We start from the raw sequence: 22004 nt of genomic DNA, 5'->3' as shown, positions 1-22004 counted from the left end.
CAAATTACGATAGTTATCCTCGGATAAGGCAAAATGTCCTTTTTAAAGACACCTATTGATACGGATTATAGAGATGCATACTCGGAAATCTCTTCAATCTCGAATAAAACTTTTCCTTTATGGAAAGAAGACTTTCTCCTGGAGCCAAATGCAAAGAAGAATAAGTCAAAGAAAGTTAAGAAAAATTATCATGATGACTCGAACCAACCATCTACGAGCAAAACCAATGCAGAAGCCGTGAAGAAAGGACCAACGACATCAATTGAAGACTTGGAGAAGATAAACAAGCAGCTAATAGCGAAGTTTGGAAAAGGATGTTATACACTCCCGTTGACGCCGATGAACAACAACCCTGAAGATAAACAAGAATGGATCACTCCTCAAAAAACAGCTAAAATTCCTCCTGAAGAAACCCAAATGGATATAACAATTGAAAACTGATTTGAATATCTTAATGACAGAGAAGAATACGATGCTGAGAAAAATGAAGATGAAATCCCACCTCCCATTGTATTCAAACAAAATCTGATTGACTGGATTACATAGTAAGTACATAAATTACAGAATCTTGTAAAGAAGAATTCGAAGCAGATATAAAAGCCAGGCTTCTTTATGATAATCTTAAAACTATCGATGACTACCGCGCAGCTACGAAAATATTGCAATCACGAAGTATCCCCTTCCATTCCTATTTACTGGAAAGCAAGAAACCCATTAAAGTCCTTTTGAAAAGCAATCTATGAAGATCTTGCCAGATGGAATTTTTCCATAATTAAAGTTACTCAATTTACTAAAAAGCAAGAAGGTTCCATTATAAAGCTCCCAATTTACTTACTCGAACTTAAGAAATCATCAGCCGGCCAAGCCATTTATCAATTAAATAATATGTTCAGTATCAACATTAAAATTGAAAATTACTCACCAAAACAAAGAATTATACAATCTTACAGATGTCAAGAATTCGGCCATTCACAGAACTTACGTTTAAATCTTGAACGTTGCTGTAAATGTGGACAGCAACACCACAGCAAACTTTGTCCATTAAAAGCAGAAGAAAAACCCACATGCATTTTTTGCCATTTACGTCACGCCAGCACGTCAGCTCATACAGAGGATGCCCGGCTTACAAAAAAAGATTCGAAAGATTTGAAAACCAAAAGAAAATTCCCGCGAAACCTACAGTTCCTATTCCTACCGCTGCTGATTTTCCACAGACCCTCAATAAGCAAGATGAAGAAATAGCCGATGAAAATACTATTCCTCCGAAGACTTTCTACAACACAAAAGTAAAGAAAGGACTGAAACCCCCTCCCGACGATTTTACAGAAGCTTTCGAATGGCTACGAGATCGAAAAATAAGAAGATTCCTCAGCTTCATTAACAGAAATCAGACGATTCAAGCAGTGAAGTTGACAGCGGAGAAGTTTGCTCCGGCTTCAAAGCAGCCTCACTCTTGATGAAATTCGCGGAAGAAGAAGATTCGTTCCCCACCTTGAAGAAACTTAAGAAATTTCCACCATAATGACTGTTCTTTACTAATTTTTTTGAACCTTTGAGCCCATCTCTTCAATCTCCAGCCAAGCTGCTCTTCCCGGGGTCAGTACTTGGGAAGGTGACCACCCACGTGACCGACCTCGACGAATCAGTTTTAATTTCTCCTCTCCAGCTCGACGGCGCTGGACTAAATATCTTTTCCCACTGCAAAGAGGCACGCGTCTTTTTTCCCATAGCCAACAGTGTTCTTTCACGAACAAACATTGGATTCGCATTTAGTGAAACGGTCTGCTGTGATACTGTTACTTAGGCTGGTCTCAGTGCGAACTTCATCGCACTCTTACCAGCACCTCAGGTGCCCCTTAGCAGGGAGTCCACACGTACGAGACCTTATTTGGTTTGCCACTAATGGGTGAACTAGGTGGAGGGGGAAAATGTATATATATATATAGGACCTTGCCTGTAATTATGTTGCAAGAACACAGAGATGTGAGGGTATCAAAATATGCCCTATGTATGATGCTTGTGTGTGAAATTACTACGTGAAACCAACATTGTTCCTTAGGGCCTTTGTGAATATGAAAAGATGAGAAATAAAAAGTGACTGCAAAGGACAGGAATCAGATATCAAATGTTAAAAGATGGGTGGCATATGGGCGTAGGTTAAAATCATCTTCTAAGAGTTCATACTTAAAAGTTATCGGCAAAATGAACCGTGTCATTGCTAATTGTTTTTTTGAAAAAGTTATTGTTAATATGTCCAATGTGCGTTTTGATATCTTCGACTTTTAGTTCTTTGTGTAAATCCTCGTTACGGATGAACCAAGACGCTCCCGTGATTTTTCGAAGGAAGTTATTTTGGAATGTTTGGAGTTTTTGGAAATCTGACTTAGATGCGGTACACCAGGCCAGTGAAGCATATGTGAACACAGGGCAAAGTATTGATGTATAAATACGCTTTTTCCGCGCAAGATCAAGTTTTGAGGATGCTTTGATGATCGGGTTGAGTGTGCGAGCAATACCAGTTGCTTTGCCGACAGCAGTTGACATATGGGGTTTCCAGGTGAGTGTTGTATTAAATTGCACACCTAAATAGATTGCTTTGCTAACTTTTGGAATTTTTTCATTAAATAGTGTGAGTTCAGTGTGTACGTTTTTCCTTCTATGTCGTCCGATAAGCAAAAGCTGTGATTTGATGGCATTGATACAGGTTCTCCAGGTACAACACCATTTCTCAATTTCTCGCATGTGGCCCTGTATGCGTTTAATTGCATGGTCGGGATTTAAAGATCAGGACAGAGTGGCTGTATCATCAGCATAACTTGCTATGATGCAGTTAATGTTATCGTCAAAAAGCGAGAAATCCATTGCATAAATCTGGACCTAAATTTGAGCCCTGGACGATGCCGGCCTGAATTTGCCTGAGGGGGGAGTAGAAATTACCGTATCTGATGGCGAATGTGCGATTCGTGATAAAAGAATAAATTAATAGAATCATCTCCCGGGTGACATTGAGAGGAAGCATTTTATAAAGAAGCCCATTATGCCAGACGCGGTGAAAAGCTTTGGCCGCGTCTAGCATAAGAAACGCCGTCGTCTGATGTTTATAGATTGCAGAACTAATAAACTCCACTATCCTAACCAGCTGCATGGTGGTAGAGAGTCCTTTTCTAAATCCGAACTGCTGATCAGGCAGTGAGCTCAGTACAAAATCCAGACATTTATAAATAATTCTTTTGAAAATTTTGCCTAATGTTTGTAACAGGCTAATCAGACGGCAGCTTTCTACCCGTGTTAAGATCTTTCCCGGGCTTAGGGATAAGAATAATCGTTGCATGTTTCCATGCAGTTGGGAAGTAGCTCAAATACAGGCAGGCGTTAAAGATTCCACATAGTTTGGGGATGTAGCGACTCAGTAAATTTTTAATCATTCTATTTGAGATATTGTCCTTGCCGGGTGCTTTGCGATTATGCAATTTTGAAATAATGGTGTTTACTTCAGTGGGGACAGTGAAATTTGGGATGTTCCAAACAGTAGGTTGGAGTAGCCATCTTTCGATAGTGTTAATTACATGTTCTATAAAAGTAGGATTGGAAGGGTTTGTGTTTGGCTTGAATTGTTCTGTGTTCGTATTTCCAGAATGCAGCATCTTTAACGTTAAGATTGTCAATCGTGTGGTTCCAGGTGGTGACGCGGTGCTCGTCAATGAGGTTTTTAATCTGTCTGTTCATTTTATTGACCAACGACTTAACCGCTGGGTCGCGTGAATAGATGTAGAGCTTACGAAGTCGGTTCCTTTCTCGGATCATGATTTTTATGTTTGAGGGTAGTTTTAAATAATCTGTATTTGTTTTTATTTCCAAAGTGGCATTCTTGAAGGCATCATTTAAATGTTCAGTAATATTTTGTATGGCGTTATCAACATCCTCTGTGGTGCTTAGTGGATACTTGCTTGGGATCTGAATGTTTACCAAATTTTTGAACTTATTCCAGTCTGTGCTTTTAGAAATATGCTCCTTCTCCACTATGTAGATTCCCAAGTGTGCCATGTGCCATTCCAAGTGTGTGGAACATGGTCCGATGATAAATTGTCTGTCACTTCCGTGGCAAGTGGAAAATTCGTGGATGATAAAAATAAGTCCAGAATATCTGGGTACTGTCTGGTATTAGTCGGTCGGAAAGTGAACTCATTTGGGGGATGAATGTAGAATGGGTTGTTAAAAAGGAAATTATAAAGAATTTCGCCATTTTTATTGGTCCTACGGCATCCCCAGCTGGTGTGTTTGGCATTTAGGTCACCGCCTAATAAAGTGGGAAATGGATTATTTAAAAGATTGAGAAGGTGTTGATCTTGGAGTTTAAGTGAGGGGGATTGTAAAGGGTGCATATTGTGATTCCTCCCCAGTTGGGAATGTGAACAGTAGCTCTTACTTCTCCAGATCCATTACTATTATCCGAAGAATGATAGCTTGAGTTAAAACTGCTCTTTACGTAAATAAGGGCGCCTCCTCCTTTGTACCGAATTCTATCACACCCTGTAACTGCGATAGTTTGGGATGCTTAGTGAGTGTGCGGGCGTGGCGTGTGTTTCAGTAATGAGGGCAATATCAGTGTTATGTGTATGAAGGAAATCTTGTAAAATCTTTCCTCTCCGCTTTATGCATTAATGTATCGTGTATATAAAAAATATAAAATACCCCCCAAAAATGTATAAAAAATTAAAAATACAAAAAAAATTTTTCAATATCTAAAAAATGTATATATTCTTAAGTTACAATATCTCTCTATCCCTAAACTTTCTTGAGGCATGTGGCTCCCTCTTGTGAGCATCAAGTTTATTACTTATGCCATTTTCCTATTTATGTAATTCTGGTGAGGAGGTACATGGTTTTGAACCATAGACACTACGTAATTTTAATCATTGAATGCCAATAATTTCAAGTGGCAAATAAATTTCTGTCTGGATAGCCTATTAATCTGTAAAATCTTTCCTTTTTGCTTTAGTGTCGTATTTATGTGTTATAAATTTTTTTTTTAAATATAAAATTAAAAAATACAAAAAAAGTTTTAAGTCATAAAACTTCCGAAGAAAATCAAAATTTGATTTTTCTTATCCCTAAATTTTCTGGAGCTAATGTAGCTCCCTCTAGTGTGCATCATGATAACCAATTATGCAATTTTCTGCTCACTACTTAGATATTTTTCTGATGTGGATGTACATGGTTTTGAATCATTGGCATTGGCAATGTAAAAAATTCTCCTTCTTATTATCTTAATAATAAAATAAAATAAAGTTTCTAAACTAAGCCTTCACTGCAGATATTTCCATAACATATATATTCCAAGAATACCAATAATTTTTAATTCATTAATTAGAGTTTGGAACTTTCTTCTCATTTTGTAACATCGATCTTATTGAAATGTAACCTATAAATGCAATTTTCATTTGGAAGCACTGATTGTCGGTTATGGAAAAGGGAGGCTCCACTTAATGACAGGGAAACGAAATTTCAGTAGTGGGAGGAGTGAGACGAGTTTACATGGAACGGAATGTGGTGTGATTTGTCGAGCGAAATAGTAAGGAAACGTGAAAAAGGTAATACAGGGAATTTTCAAAGCAATGGGAAGAGATAGTTTAGAAAATTAATGTCGGTAACTAAAGAAGAAATATTATTGTTTATATGAAAGTATTCAGAGAACCCCAATTACTAAATGAAGAAGCTTTTTTGATGATTTTTGCAGATCTAAAGTGAAAATGTAAATTAAGTGTTCTTGGGTAATAGCGCTGGAAATTTTCTTTATTTCTCCTTTTCGAAAATACGATTCGTGTTTCCTGACCAGAAATTTCAAAGCTTTTTTCTGTTTGCTCGATATGTTAAATTACACAAGAATTAAAAACAGAGATGGGAATGGAATTTTTGATGACATGGAAAAAATAAAAACACTTAAAAGTGAATTGATATAGAATTTCAGCAAGTTTGTGATCGATATTATTATATTATATATTTGGTTGAGACATAAGGAAAAATTTTACCAAAACTATTGTTTAAATGCAAGCATTCGAGCTGCCGGTTAAATGTCGTCTAGGCTAAATGACCTGTAGGTTATGTGGCTTATCGGCTGTCACGCACCGCGAACTACCAGTATTCAGGGACTTTTCCGTTGGTGGGCTTCTTCAATATAATACACGTACCTTTTCTTTTTTTTTTAACAAAATATTGAAAAATCGCCATTACCGTCTAATTCTTGACACAGGACAGCATTGAACAAGGAAGCAGTGGTTAAAATTTACTAACCTTTAACTATAATTAACTAGCCAATGATTGGTCTTTTGAATTAGCAGTCCCATCGCCTTGTACATGCAGATCCCATGTGTTGAATTGAATTTTCCATTAAATCAAAGTAGAACCTCTTGCGTACGCAAGAATCCACTTTGCTTTGAAATATTTGAAGCAATCTGGATTCATTAATTGGAGAATTGATATAAAGAAAATTTCCTGTAAGACTTTTATTTACTCGCGTACCACTGATTATCAATTGAGAGAGCTATTTTTCATTTGATTCATTATGAGGTTGAGACGTGTGACTTTGTAACCATTCTTCTATGAACACAAACACCGGCTGGCTGTAAAAGTATTTATTAACAGGAACAGTTACAAAGAAGATATTCATCACAACAAGAATCTACTCCAAAACGGAGCACCTAACATTTAGAATCAACGTTTGATAAAATAGTCCGATTGCTGCCAAATAGTTCTGTTACAACTCTATAAAAGCTGCATTTTTAAAAAAGAAAGATATTGGATATAGTAGTCAAAGATTGGTATCAAGGCAACACATGATCATTTGAGATTCAAAATACGCCAGAGGCATTATCGGACCATTTTTCGTACGAGAAACGATCACTACTGATGTTACAATTTTGGAACAATTTGTCAGCACTCAACCAGCGTTGGAGGCTCGACCAGGTATCGACTAGTTCATGCAAGATGGAGCTCGAACACATCGAACAGATAAAGTTTTTCGCTTTCTTCATGAATACTTTGGAAATAGAGTAATTGCGTTAGATTATCCGCAATTTACTGACACAGGAATAGCTAGGCCTCCATATTCTCCCGATCTGAGTGACTTTGTGACTTCTTTCTGTAGGGCGCTTTGAAAGACACTGTCTATCGAAACAATCCCGCTACTCTAGATGAGTTTGAATCGTTGATTGATGTTGCATGTAATTCCATTTCCGTTGAGACATTGCAAGACATGATTGTCAAATTTCATTGTTCGTTTACCCCACCTCATTGTTTCGAACGGTGAACATTTTGAAAAAATTGCATTTTGATTGCTGCTTCGCTTTATTGTTTTTTTTACTCTTTTCAGAGAAAGAGTTTTCAGCGCAGAGCGCCATCTGTTAACTATTTTCGTAACTAAATTTTCTAAACTTTTGTACACCATTTTTACAGTTTGGCTAATGAACGTACAGCTTACCGCATAATTCTATCGATCTTTGTCGTAGAGATATTTAATTTTGAAATCAGGGCTTATTCGCTGATCACCCTGTACTTTTGGGTGTTGTGTGGTAGTGTTAGCATTTAACGCAACGAGTTATTTCTCACAAATGTATCATACATTGAACTGCGGTGCTTAACCACCAGGGTGCCTGGGCGCCATAGCCCTACCCCTCATCGAATAACATGATAAAAGTTTCGAATTATGAGAAATATAATTGAATGTGCTAAATAATTAAATGAGTAAGCGTTTAAATTCATAATTGCTGATAGTTAAATACATATTTTTTCCCTTAAGTACCTAATTACTAATCCATACATAATTAAGTATTTTTTAACAACTATTTCACAGTGGAATACATGTACACACAAGAGAAACAAAATACGAAGTGCGACGCCTTAGTGCCATTAGTAAAAACAAAATGCAATCAGGAGGAAAAAAGAACAATATACAATAAAGAATCTGAGCAACAATTTGCATAACACATAAACAAAATTACATATTACTAACATTTAGGATCGCCCTTGGGCGTTTACTGAAATTGGGGTCCCTAGTATCATAACAATAGTTAACAACCACAGGATTGTCCAGAAGTTCCTGTTTATCATAAAATGCCCTAGATAGGCGGTAATAAAAATCACAAAGATCCTCTATTCTTAACTCTTTACGAATTTGGCTATTCCGAATGTACCAGGGGGCATTACATATCATACGCAATACCCCGTTTTGGGCAGCTTGTAACTGCCTTCTCAAACTTTTGCACGAGTATGCCCAGACGTGGTGTGGTGTATTTAATTATGGCAAAGCACACTAGGGCTATCTGCCTAAGGGGAGGGATGCCTTTCGTGGAGGACTTTCTAAGGGAAACTGGCTCGTATACACGTTACACATGGGGAAAACCACGAAAACGCCCATGCAGCCAGCCCGTTCGCGGGATTCGAACCTCGGACCGAACTACCAGTGTTCAGCGTCTTTACCGCTCGGCCGCTGGTGGGCGAGTATGCCCAGACGAGGCATGCATAACTAAGAATTGGACGCAACATGGTTTTGTAAATGAGCAACTTATTATCAATAGATAGAACACTGTTTTGAGCAATTAAGGGGAAGAGTGAAGCTTTACTAGCTCGAAACTTCCTAAGAATATGTGTAACGTGTGGGTTCCATGTAAGAGATTTACTGAGGATCACCCCAAGATAAGGGACCTGCTTGACCCAGGGAATGTCCACACCATACATTTACAGGTGAGTCGGGAAATTCTTCTTAGTAGTAAACAGTATGGCATGTGTCTTGTCGACATTCACTTTGACTTTCCACTTGGTCAGCCAAGTCTCTAGCGAGTGGATGTGGTGTTGTAGCTGTTGTATTGCTGAACTAACAAATGCACTTTGCGTAAGGATCGCTGTGTCGTCTGCATACATGGCTAGTGTTGTGTTGTGTGTAGTGGGGATGTCGTTCACGTAAATATTGAATAGGGTAGGGCCTAGAAGAGATCCCTGTGGAACACCAGCCCGTATAGGCCGGTTTGTGGATAATGAACCAGAAACATGAACGCTATAAGCTGTTCAGTGTCTGAGTCTGAAATGTTGTTAATGCAGAACTGAGATTCCAGATGCTGAGCTAAAAGTTCTGCTTTCTCAGTTCCTGTGTAATAGTTCCGTTGAGGGCCGTGAAAGGGCGGAATGGCGTTATAGCATCTTTTGTACCTCCTTCACTGCTTTCCACAAGGAGTTATCCTCTGCAGAAAGAAATCTGAGGTAGTTAGTCCAGTGATCTTGTGAGAGTTTATTTGTAAGAAACTTGACCGCTTCGCACAGGCGATTGAAGTTCCTTTTATCATCACGGTGTCTGGTACGTTGATACGCTCGTCTTGCAGCATTTCTCTCTTTAATCAATAATCTGAGCTCTTGAGGCTTGTGTTTCATACCAGGTTTAACTTCAACTTGTGCTTTCTCATAAGCATTTTGTATATTTTCAGTGAGGTCCTTGACCAAACTATCAATGTCACTCCCCTTGTGTATCGTGGGTAAAGTGTACTGGGTGTTGGAGAGGGCTTTGGCAAAGACCTGCCAGTCTGTACGAAAGGCCCTGGTCTCTGATGTAGTATATCTGCTGAGGTCCATAATAATCCTAACAGGATTGTGATCACTTGAAAGTTCGTCCAGTAAGGAAATATCCAGTGGAGAACTGGTGTTCCGCAACAGGAAAAAATCAATAATTGCGGTGGACCCAGCAGCATACCGTGTTGGGGTACTTGGAACTGCCAATTTAAACCGTGCCTACGCGGCCAAGGAATAAATCAGTCTGCCTGTTGCATTAGAAGTGTAGCAGTTCCATGCGCGGTGTCTTGCGTTCAAGTCTCCACCAATAATAACATGTGTACCAAGTGTGAGTAGAATTTCAAGGTTATCCTGAACGACAGCCACAGGTCTCATGGGAGGAATGTAGGTGGAGAAAAAAGTGTATGGAGTGTTAGTGTCTGTTGTGATGTAGATAGCTGTGGCCTCCACGGCTGAGAGCTGTGGAATGTTCACGTGATAATGGGAAATGCAGCGTTTGACAAGAAGTGCAGTGCCACCTCCACGTGGGCGAGGAGCAGTAGTACTTCTGTGCGACTTGTAGGTATACTAATTTGCCACACACAATGATATTTTAGGGTCAAGCTTGTGTTCTTGTAGGAAAAATAAGTCGGACTGTACTCACTTGCAAAATCCCGCAATTCATTAATCTTACGGAACAAACAAACCATTTGCGTTCCAAGTAATAATACTTAAGTACCTATTGTTTACACTATACATAATTATTCAACATTGGAAAAAACACTGTCAAAAACATTAAATAATATAAACAACTAATCGATTGAATGCTCCGCAGCCCGCAATTCAGGCATGGCTGCCGAGATTTTTTGAAAAACATTCATAAATGTGGTGCCTTTAAAAACATCACACACCTCTTTGATTATCTTGAGAGAGTCCATAAACATACCCGAACCAACAGGAGCACTAGCAGCACCACCACTGCTGACAGTCTGCTTATGCATATCAACATTAAAATTATTAACAGTATTTACAGATCTTTGAACGTCACTCTTGGCTACACTAGCATAACTGCGCCGGAGGCAACAGCAGAATAACTCAAATTTGCATTAGAAGTACTAGGCATTTTAGCACCATTATTTACATTTTCTGAGTTTGCACTCTTATTCACAGTTTTATTTCCGACTATGCGTCGGGGGAATTTCGGACATCCGCGATAATTGGTGGTGTGTCCTTCTTGCAGGCAATTACAACAAATAGGAGAGTCTAATTTTTTAACATTACATTTATCAGTACGATGTGCACCCGCACAAATGTGTGGGTGCACATCGTACTGCAAACTACAACCAAGTAATTGCAAACTACAACCAAGATGTGTAGATTCTACAAGAAAATTGCAAACTACAACCAAGATGTGTGAAATCACACATCTTGGTTGTAGTTTGCAATTTTCACTACTGTGGTTGAAGTGTTGGTAGTTGTGACACTGCACAGCATTTCCACACACTTTATAAGGATGTATTTCAACAAAGAAACATAGCAGTTTTTTAACATCATAAATAGATTGCACCCCTGGTACATTCTCTAAATGAACCTGAAACAAAGGCATAGGAGCCTTAGATTTGGTTCTGTGCATTTGGGTAACTTTTCAAGGTTTATACTTAAAAATTAACTAGCTCCTCAAAAATGTCATCTGAGGGGCAATCGATAGGTAAACCTCTTATAACTATTTTGATGGGCCTATCCATCTTTCTGGTAATTAAATAATGATCTACACTTTTTTCATCCAAATATTTTGTTATCTGACGGTGATCATTTTCCGTTTTCGGAAAAACTTTTAAAAACTGGCCAGTAACTTTAGCTGCAAAGTCTAAATTAGTTTCACCCCTCAATTTTTTAGAGAAATCCGAAAATTTAATTGGAGGCTTCACCATTATCGGTTTCACCTTCGGTTGTTGCATTTCAATAACCTCAATCTCTTCACTAACTTCCATATCATTATTAGTGGCAGTATTATCTGCATTAGAATTTTCACCTAGCTTATCAAATTTATTGCTAACAATAATTTCTGCATTAGGTTTGACTAATTTAGTAGGCCGAGCCGTATTACGCGGCTGTGTAAAGCCTTCTGAATCCTGAATTTCGCTCACACATCTTTTTCCTTTTTTCGAAGGCCGTTTAAGCAAAATTTTTGTTTTTTCTCCGCTAGGAGTTTGTGCAATTACACGAGATTTATAACTAACATTTTTTACACTTGATACAGTATCATTACAGTTATCAGAATTAACAGTAGATATAACCTGCATCTTAGGGACATGCTTAACAACATTCACATTCAACTTAGCACATGATAAATTTACAATACTAGGATTTTGGGCACTAAAAACGTCGCACTTACCCTGAAATAACAAAGCCAGTGTTTTGGCTGTTAAAAAATTTTTCCACTCCTTTTTTTGTGTATATCCAGACGTTTTTGCTTAACCTCCTCACTGGATAATGTATTGAGATCATCTTCCGTTAACTGATCGTCTACATGAACTGCAGCATTCAGAAGCAGCACTTGCTGAAGCGCGAGTTGGTAATCCTCCGCATCGTAACAATCCTTGTTTAATAGCTGACTCCAAACTTTTTCTAACACCTTGTCTGCATACGCACATATCTCCTCGGGTAAACCAGAGAGATTTCCTTTAATAACGTTCACAACCTCGGGCGGAGGAAGCGGCGGGTAATCCTTCGGATCCATTGCTGACACTAGCACGTGTTAGGCTTAACACCCACAACGCACACCATAGCACAAAACACGGTCAAAAACGCATTAATCCACAGTAATTAAGACCAGAATTACAGTAGAAACACACTGAATAACACAAAACACTAATCGAATCCCGAATAATCCACTCTTCATAAGAAAGAAACAAGCTGAACACGGGAGCGCATGAAAAGACGACCTATTAGTTGAGCTTCAATACCAAAAAATGAATCACAAATGTATCATTAAGATAGCAAACGATTGAATGCAGGATTTAAAAATTATAACCGTAACTTCTGAATGTTTTGATTATTGATTAGTGTGTCTAATTCAATGCTTACTGCAGAATGGATAATTATCTGAATGTGGATTTTTTTTTTTTTTTTTTTTTAATCAGTTGGAACGAAGATGTAAAAATAGCGTTATCTAGTGGTGTATGGAGAACAGTTTGATTGCAATATCGTATAAGTGCCCAATTTGTGAAACTGATATGAAACTGGTAGAGCGAACCTAATCTACGTAAGATAACAATATAACTTCTGTTATGCGGAGCTCCTGATCGATTGCTTGTTTTAGATTGAATGAAATTAAGCTTAATGTTGCTGTTAATTAGCTTGTTATTAATTTAAGTGTGCGTTTCTAATGAATTATATGTTGAGATATTTCCAAATATATTACACAAACTTCCCAATCTTTAATTTTAGGTTACAAAAATTAGCTTTTATTTATCCAGTTTTTAATTTTAGGTTAAAAAATTAGCTTTTATTTATTGAGAGGCCTGATTGATTAGGTTAATTTGCAGTCCTGTTTATCTAATCCTATTCTTGTAGATAAATTTTAGAAAAAACTTCTTAGCATAATAATTTAAATTTATTTAAAATTTATACGTCAGTGTTCCAAAAGCATAGTAATGTTGTTATAACAGATTTCATGATAAGTTTCTTTAAAATTTAACTATTAATTTCTGCAAACATTTACATGATTACTTTAATTAACAAAAAATATTTCTAGCACACTTTAACATGCACCCCGAACTAACTAAGTGTCACGCACCCCAGACTACCAGTGTTCAACGACTTTTACGCTGGTGGGCCCTACTTTTCTTTTCTAACAAAATATTGTACAATCGCCATTTCCATCCAAGTTTTGACACAGGACCCCATTTAATAAGCTTTAACCATAATTAACTATACAATAGTAGCTTTTCGGATTAAGCAGTCACATCGCCTCGTACATCGAGATATTGTGTGCCGAACTACTGGAAGTTTTTTGTTAATAAACAAAGGAGATTCTCTTACCTTCGTAAGGATCCCCTTTGCTTTGAAATAGTTTAAGGTTTTTATGCAAAGGCAGACCTCGTAAAAAGAAAATTTCTCTTAAAACTTTTATTTACTTCTGTACCGCTGATTATCGATTGAGTGGACTATTTTTACTCTATTCATTATGAGGTTGAGACGTGTAACTCTGCAACCGTTCTCCTATAAACACAAACGCCGGCTAGCTCTAAAAGTATTTATTAACACAGCACAGGAACAGTTACAAAGAAAATATTCATCACAACAAGAATCTACACCAAAACGGAGCATCTCACATTTTGAATCTACGTTCGATAAAATAATTCGATTGCGTCCAAATAGTTCTGTTACAACTTTATAAAAGCTGCATTTTTAAAAAAGAATGCAATTTTGTAAAATATTAATTTTTTTATATCGCAGTGCAAAGTGTTCAAGGTGTCTTACGGATCAATGTAATTCAATTTGGTACCAACAATACAATAATTCAATTTGATATAATTCAGTGTTATGCTCATATGTTAAATTGAATTCCTGAATCCTTCATACTGCTTCTTCCATTTTGTCTGTGCACCAGTTCTATACTATATCAATCAATCAATCAATCAATCAGACAAATTATTGCTTGGATAGCGCCCATGTTCCTAAAAGAAGTCCCAAAGCATTTCAGGCGTAGAGGGAGGTGTCAGTCATGAGAAGTAGGCGCGTCTACTAACCAGAGCAGGAACGCAGAGTCCGGAGGGTGGTGCTCTCCCCTGAAACCCGAGCAAAATCGAAATTAAGAAAACTTAACATCAAATTCATCATGCAAAAGAATAAGAGAAATTGTACAAGTCCATTTTTATCATCTGTTCAACCATTCCCAGGGCAAACCCGAGCAAACTCGAAATTAACCCCTTCGCGCCGACTGTCACGTATACGTGCCAGCAACGAACGCAGTTACCTACCGGCCGACACGCAGGCGTGCCAGAGGATTGTTCCATTCTCTACCGACTGTCACGGAATTGTGCCAGTACTTTGGAACGTTTTTCAAACTATAATTTCTGCCACAAGATGGCACTGTATGTCCATATGGTTTCAGATTTATGTAAATTAGACCTTCTACTCAAAATGAGAGAAGCATGACTCACATACATGTGTTTTTGATTATATAAACAAACGGGGAAATAAATGTTTCCGAATGGCGTGATTTATAACGTCTCTTTAAATCGCACTTTATTCGCACGTGGTAGTTGTTTACTGTAAGTAGAGAAGTTTTATTTGCTCTAAAGCGTTGGGTATTTCGGTTTGCAGTTCAGTTTTTAGAAAATAATTACATCTTGTTAGACGTGAATTCTTTGTTTTTACCGTTGCAATGTGGAAGCGTCGAAAATGTTTAACAAAGCATGAAATAGCAGAAATGATGCAAAATATTTCAGATATTGATTCTGAAATTCTGATATTGATTCTGAAAGATTAACTGAAAGACATTTTCCAAAACTTTGTTCAGAAGAGACTAATAAGAAAATGAGACGACGATGCTTCATTTGTTCACATTCCCGAAAAAATCCTCCAAAACGGCAAATGAGTTATTAGGAGTGCAAGGAATGTAACGTACGACTGTGTGTAGATCCCTGTTTTCAAATTTTTCATAGGAAAAGAGAATTTTAAGTAATATATTTAGTTTTCAGATGTATAATGTTAAAATTCATAAAATGGTGAGTAATTAAAATAAAATGTGTAAAATATGCATTTAAACAAGAAATAAGGTAATTAAAGTATATATATATAAACATATTTATAAAGCATAAGCCGTTTAAATACTCTATAGAGCATTATTAACAATGCGTTGATACTTCGGAAATTTCATGGATTTAGGCTTAGTAGCAAAAAAGCCCCAGCCCTGGAGAGACGCTCGTGTAAGACACTACCGGCCTCAGCGATAAGCGCGCGTTTTCGCTACTCGGCTCGAAGGGGTTAAGCAAATTTAACATCAAATTCATCATGCAAAAGAATACAAGAAATTTTACAAGTCCATTTTTATCATCTGTTCAACCATTCCCAGGGCAAGTAATACTTTGTCCTGCGGTGAATCAATTTTCTTACATTTTTGAACAAATTCTAGGAATTTGACTGCAATCTTCTGAAGGTTTTTATCCATCGCAAAATCCACTTTAGCTGGAGTACTAGCATCTGAGTGGGAGTCTGATGGCATACTATTTTCTTTCTGTAATGGTATTTCAGTCAACGGAGACATATTCATAGACTGCGACTTCCGCGCTGAAATCCTTTTCATCCTGTCAGAGACAACACGAATTTTTAGTTTAAATTCGCATAACTTCGAAGTAGCAATATGATCCTTTTTACAGTTCGTGCAAGTAGGTTTCAGTTCTTTGGCTAATTTGCATGTGTAGGTCAGGTGTCCCTGCCCACACTTGAGACATCTTGGCGAATTGTTACAAAACATCTGACCGTGTCCATATCGTTGACATCTGAAGCAAATCATGTTGCTTAGATTGCATCTGTATCTTCTAAACTTGAATCTTAGGTCCAGCAGAGTTTTCTTTCTGTAGATGTTTCTACTCACTTCGTTCCTCTTGAATGATGCAAAGAAAACTGGTAACTTTATTTCCTTTCCATCAATTTTCTTGGTAAACTGCGTTACGTTTAATACAGGGAATCCATCTTTAACCAACTCAGCCTTGATTTCTTCCACAGACGAGTCGTCAGGCAATCCACGAATAACCACTTTCAGCGCTGTATCTTTCTTAGGGTGAAAGGTGCTAAATTGCACTTCATCTTTCATTAGCACAGCTAGTGCTCTATCTCTTTGATCGGCTGTATTAAAAAACAGAGTGATTTTATTGTTAGTCAAAACACCAACGTAATCCTTGACATCAAATTTGTTAAATTGTCCTCTCAATTTGCTCCATTTCACATCCGGTCTTGGGCAGAAAATCGGTGGAAGTCGTTCACTTTTATGAGCTGTCTTAGTGTTCGAAACAAACATAAGATTTTTATGAGCTTTCACGGAATTATCAGCACAGTCCATAGCCACTGGATCAGGAACTGTAACGAGAGCTTAAAAACAATTCGACGTTACTCCTTTGGAAATCTCAGTAGCAGCGAGAGTCTTCTTCGTAGGGGTTTTCAACGGTTCCTTAACAGGAGCAGCGAAATCTTAGCAGTCTTCGTAGGCGTTTGCCATTCATCATCTGTAGTTTTCTCTGATATGAGAAACTGCTTTCTCTTTCTTTCAGCTTGCCTTCGGTGAAATTCAATCACAATCGGATGCTTTTTGGGAAATTCTTTCATGAAATCTTTATCACAGAATTGATCCAACGAAAGGCTTTCTTCCTCCATAAGGGCAAGGAAAATCTTCTCCGCTTTCCTTAGCGCTGACTTAGCAGGCCTGCCGTTTCGTAATTGTTCTTGCAGAACATCCACTTTGTTAAGAGCTTCGTATATCTCTTTATTTGCAGGATCATCCAAAGCATGACCAAAATTCTTTAATACAGCATACGACTGGTCCCCAAGGACTGAGCGATGTTCGTTAGGCATAGCGATAATGCACGAGGCAAGGGTCGTACTTCGAAATATTCACGTGGTTAAAACTAGAGAAGCATCGGAGATAGACAATCTTCACGTATGAAAGCCACACCTTGAATGAGATATACCATCTATGCTATATTAGATATAATATTCAAAGATTAGTATCAAGGCAACACATGATCATTTGAGATTCAAAATACCTGAACCCTGGACCCCGCCCATACGCTATACACAGCATTTGGGATTTCGATTTCATATTATATTATATGAGCATTCGGGTAATATTCCATATACTCGGTCTTTCTCTTCATATTTATCACTCTTTTATTTTAGTATCAATCAATCAATCAATCAGACAAATTATTGCTGTTTCCAGCTCATGAAGAGTTGCGTATAAGCACATGACTTTAAAAATTCTGAAGTTGAAGAGGAACTATTGAAGTGATAAAAAAAGAAGACCCAAAGCATGGCAGGCGTAGAGGGAGGTGTCAGTTATGAGTAGTAGGCGTGTCTACTAACCAGAGCAGGAACGCAGAGTCCGGAGGGCGGTGCTATCCCCTGAAACCCGAGCAAAATCGAAATTAAGAAAAGTTAACATCAAATCATCATGCAAAAGAATAAGAGAAATTGTACAAGTCCATTTTTATCATCTGTTCAACCATTCCCAGGGCAAGTAATACTTTGTCCTGGGGCGAATCAATTTTCTTACATTTTTCCACAAATTCTAGGAATTTGACTGCAATCTTCTGAAGGTTTTTATCCATTGCGAAATCCACTTTAGCTGGAGTACTAGCAACTGAGTGGGAGTCTGATCGCATACTACTTTCTGTAATGGTATTTCAGTCAACGGAGACATATTCATAGACTGCGACTTCCACGCTGAAATCCAGGATGTCAGAGACAACGCGAATTTTTGCTTTAAATTCGCATAACTTCGAAGTAGCAATATGATCCTTTTTACAGTTCGCGCAAGTAGGATTCAGTTCTTTGGCTAATTAGCATGTGTATAACATTTTCTTGCGACATTTTTATTTCCTGTTTTAGCATGTGATAATTAAATCTTTCCGTGGCTATCTGTTTGTTATCATGAAGCTCCGCCCCTATAAAATAAAAGCCGGCACAGCACTGAATGTAAAGCAAGGATGTCAAACTCGCTGCCCGCGGGCCGCATGCGGCACACAACAAATATTTTTGCGGCCCGGCCAATATATCGGCAAATAATAATATATAATAATAAAATAACATATCGACGAAGAAAAAAAGTAAGTAACGATAATTTATTCAGTGTTGTTAGATTACTCACAGGGAGCTGACACACACACTACTTAAATTACAAATGCGTGTGAGTAGCTTGCGTTCAGCTACCTTCGGCTTTTGGGGGACATGTGCACTCAGAACTTGTACGCATCCCCCGATAGCCGAATGTGGTCGAACTCATGGTCTCAGCTTTCCAATCATAGTTTTGTACGCTTTATTATTAATTATTACTTAATTCATATTGTTACGGATTTCATAGTTATTTATTTATTTAGTTTATTTTATTTAGAATTGTAATTAGATTTGCTTCATGTTGCCTTAGCAACGCAGACGATTTTTGAAAAGACAGCTACGTTGGAAGGTTAAAAATAGAACAGCGAGTGCATTTAATACCTAATAAATAAATATCTCGTAATTGCTATTGCCATTCACAAAAATCCAGATATTTATAGATGTTTCCAGTATATTCGAGAAATTAATTATAAAGCTTATAAAAGCCGAGAACAAACAACTCATCTCAGTACTAGCTGTAGTTCTAGCGAACTGTTTGTTTACTTAATGCTGTGGTTGATTTGTAGCGATTTCGCTGTGAGATAGAATTAGTTTCTCTGTTTTGAATTGATTTTTTGCTAAACGTTTGACATTTTCTGATATTGTTAGAATATTTTTGAAGAAATATTTCAGCATTTAGATTTATCTCATGTGGAAAGAATAAGTTTTTGTTAACTTTTTAAAGTTAACCGTGTTTATTCCAGACCTTTGTATTCAGTATGTCTATATCAAAACCAAGTGGTAGTAAAATTAAACGAAAAATCGCTGACGAACATAGAATATTCCAAGTAAAATGGGAATTAGAATATTCTTGCTGTGAAATAAAAGATAAAATAATCTGCTTGATATGTAATAATCCTATTAATGTACCAAAGTTACATAATATTAAACGTCATTACGAACAACACAAATTGAAATATAACAATTACGAAGGATTAAGGAGAGAAGAAAAGTTGAAAGAGCTGAAGTTAGGAGTGAAAAAGCAACAGTCCATGTTAAGTAAAGTATTGCAAGAAAGTGAAACGGCGGTACATGCAAGCTACATCTTGTCCGAGTTGATAGCTAAACATTCGAAGCCTTTTACTGACGGTGATTTCATCAAGGAATGCCTAATGAAAGCTGGAGAAATTGTTTGTCCTGGAAATGTGAAGGCTTTTCAATCAATTTCTTTGTCTCGAAATACAGTTGCAGAAAGAGTTACTGATTTAGCTGCGAATTTAAGTAATCAGATCAAAGCAAAATCATCTAGTTTCGAAAGTTTCTCCATTGCCTGTGACGAGAGCAAGGACATTAGTGGCAAAGCTCAATTAGCAGTGTTTCTTCATTCTTGTGACAAGAATTTTAACATTTTTGAGAAATTACTGGAACTAATACCGATGCCTGGTACTACCACAGGAGAAGATATATTTACTTGTGTTTTTGGACTTCTGCAGAAACACAATCTACCTTTGGCAAAATTAAATTCTGTAGCTACAGATGGCGCTCCATCAATGACCGGGAAAAACAAGGGCTTCGTAGCATTACTAAGGAAAAAACTTAGTGAAATTCACGAATCAAACATTCATCATATGCATTGTATTATACATCAAGAAGTTCTATGAACGAAAGTAATAAATATGGAGAATGTTTTGTCATATATAAAAAAAGTTATAAATTTTATAAGATCTCGAGGTTTAAATCAGTGTCAATTCACTGCTTTCTTAAGTGAGTTAGATAGTGAATATTTGGGTTTGTCCTTCTATACCGAGGTACGTTGGTTATCTTGCTCCAAGATTCTCAAATAATTCTGGGATTTGAAAGAAGAAATATGTCAGTTTTTAAAAACAAAAAATCAAGACGTAAGTTTGTTTTACGATCCAATATGAATACAAGATTTATCTTTCTTGGTTGATATAACCAAACACTTAACTGATTTAAATTTATCATTACAAGGGAAAGATCATATCATTATGAACATGTTCGACATAATTAAAGCATTCAAATGTCAACTAGTTCTTTGGGAGAAACAACTTAAAAATGAAGATTTGACGCACTTCCCGACGTGCAGCATGAACAAATCAAATTTAGATGATACTTGTTCGTATCAAAAATACACAGAAAAAATTGCAAATTTAACAACTGAATTTGAAACGAGGTTTAATGATTTTAGTTCTCTCAAAGACAAATTTTTTTTTTTTTTTTTGTTTTCTTCGATTTTCTCAATAAGTATTGAATCAGTACCCAGCCATATGCAAATGGAGGTGATCGAAATTCAATGCAACTCAAATTTGAAAGCAAAATTCATTGAAGTGGGCGTGCCTGAATTTTACAAATATTTACCAGCCAGGTTTGAAAATACTCGAAAATTCGCATATGAAATTATTTCCATGTTTGGTAGCACTTATCGGTGCGAGCAGTTATTTTTAGTCATGAAAGGTAATAAGTCTCCTATTAGAAAACGTATTAATGATGCTCACCTTGGGTCAGCATTGAAAGTTATCACTGCAAACAAAATTTCTCCCGAAATAGGAAAGATAATAGCCGGGAAGAGATGTCAAGTATCAGAACGTAAACATTAAATTTTTCTTGTTCTTTTCTATATAAATATATATATATGTTTATTATTGTATTATTCGAAATAAATCTATGTTTCTATGAATATTGATTTTTTTTTTTTTTTTTTTTTTTTTTTTTTTCAGCTTGCCTAAAGTTAAACCTTGTTTGTTTGGCCCAAGTGTACCTATGAGCTTGACATCTCTGATGTAAAGCGATAATCTCACTCTTCTTTCCAGTACACCATTGTTATGGTGTACTAAAAGAGATCATACAACATTCATCTTAACACTACATCACAGGACACACTTTACGTTATACTATGCATATTACACAGACTTCAGTGAGGCAAGGAAAGCTTATACTCAAGGCCTGCCACTGTGAAAATGTTCTTTTGTGTTTTCGGTGGCCTGCCTGAAATTTCTACTAACCGCAAGATTGCACTACTAGTCCCCTACGCTTTGCGACGTTAACAATGAGCAGAATGGCACCCGAGGCAAATACCTGTCTTGTTATATTCAGAATTTAAAAACGATTAATCTGTAGTTGTCTGAAATTATGCATTTCTTTTTAATAAAAATATTTTTATTTAGAAAGAAAGCATGAAATTTCAAGGATATCCCCCTTTTTGTTTTTTTTTTCATATATAATCGTCAGCTACTAGATTCTAATTTTAATTCCTGCATGCATCTAGCTATTTTTGATTGTACTTATTAGAGTTACCTATTCTAATTTAAGGGTAATTTAGAGCACATGTTTTACTTTTAAATTATTTATATAGTACGAAGTTAGCAGGTAGCTTCAAAACATAAACTATTTCAGCACAAAATTTTCATCGCATTAATATCAGTTGTCCTGCGAAACAAAATAATTTGGAGCAACTATAAAATATGTAATTAATAAATTAATAAATGATGATCTAAAATTTGTTAATACATAAGAGAAAAAGTATTTCTAAAAGCAATTGGGTTTCAGGTACTGAAGATTTTTTCTCTTTTTTAATTAATATAAAATACTTTTTTAGGAAATATCAAAAAATAAAATTTTAAATAATGCAGATT

The sequence above is a fragment of the Stegodyphus dumicola genome, chromosome 11 (assembly GCF_044657685.1).
Source record: "Stegodyphus dumicola isolate Sdum_Otavi_A_Nest chromosome 11, ASM4465768v1".
In the NCBI taxonomy this organism is placed as follows: domain Eukaryota; kingdom Metazoa; phylum Arthropoda; class Arachnida; order Araneae; family Eresidae; genus Stegodyphus; species Stegodyphus dumicola.
The sequence above is the reverse complement of the archived record's forward strand: the minus strand, read 5'-3'. Positions refer to the sequence as shown.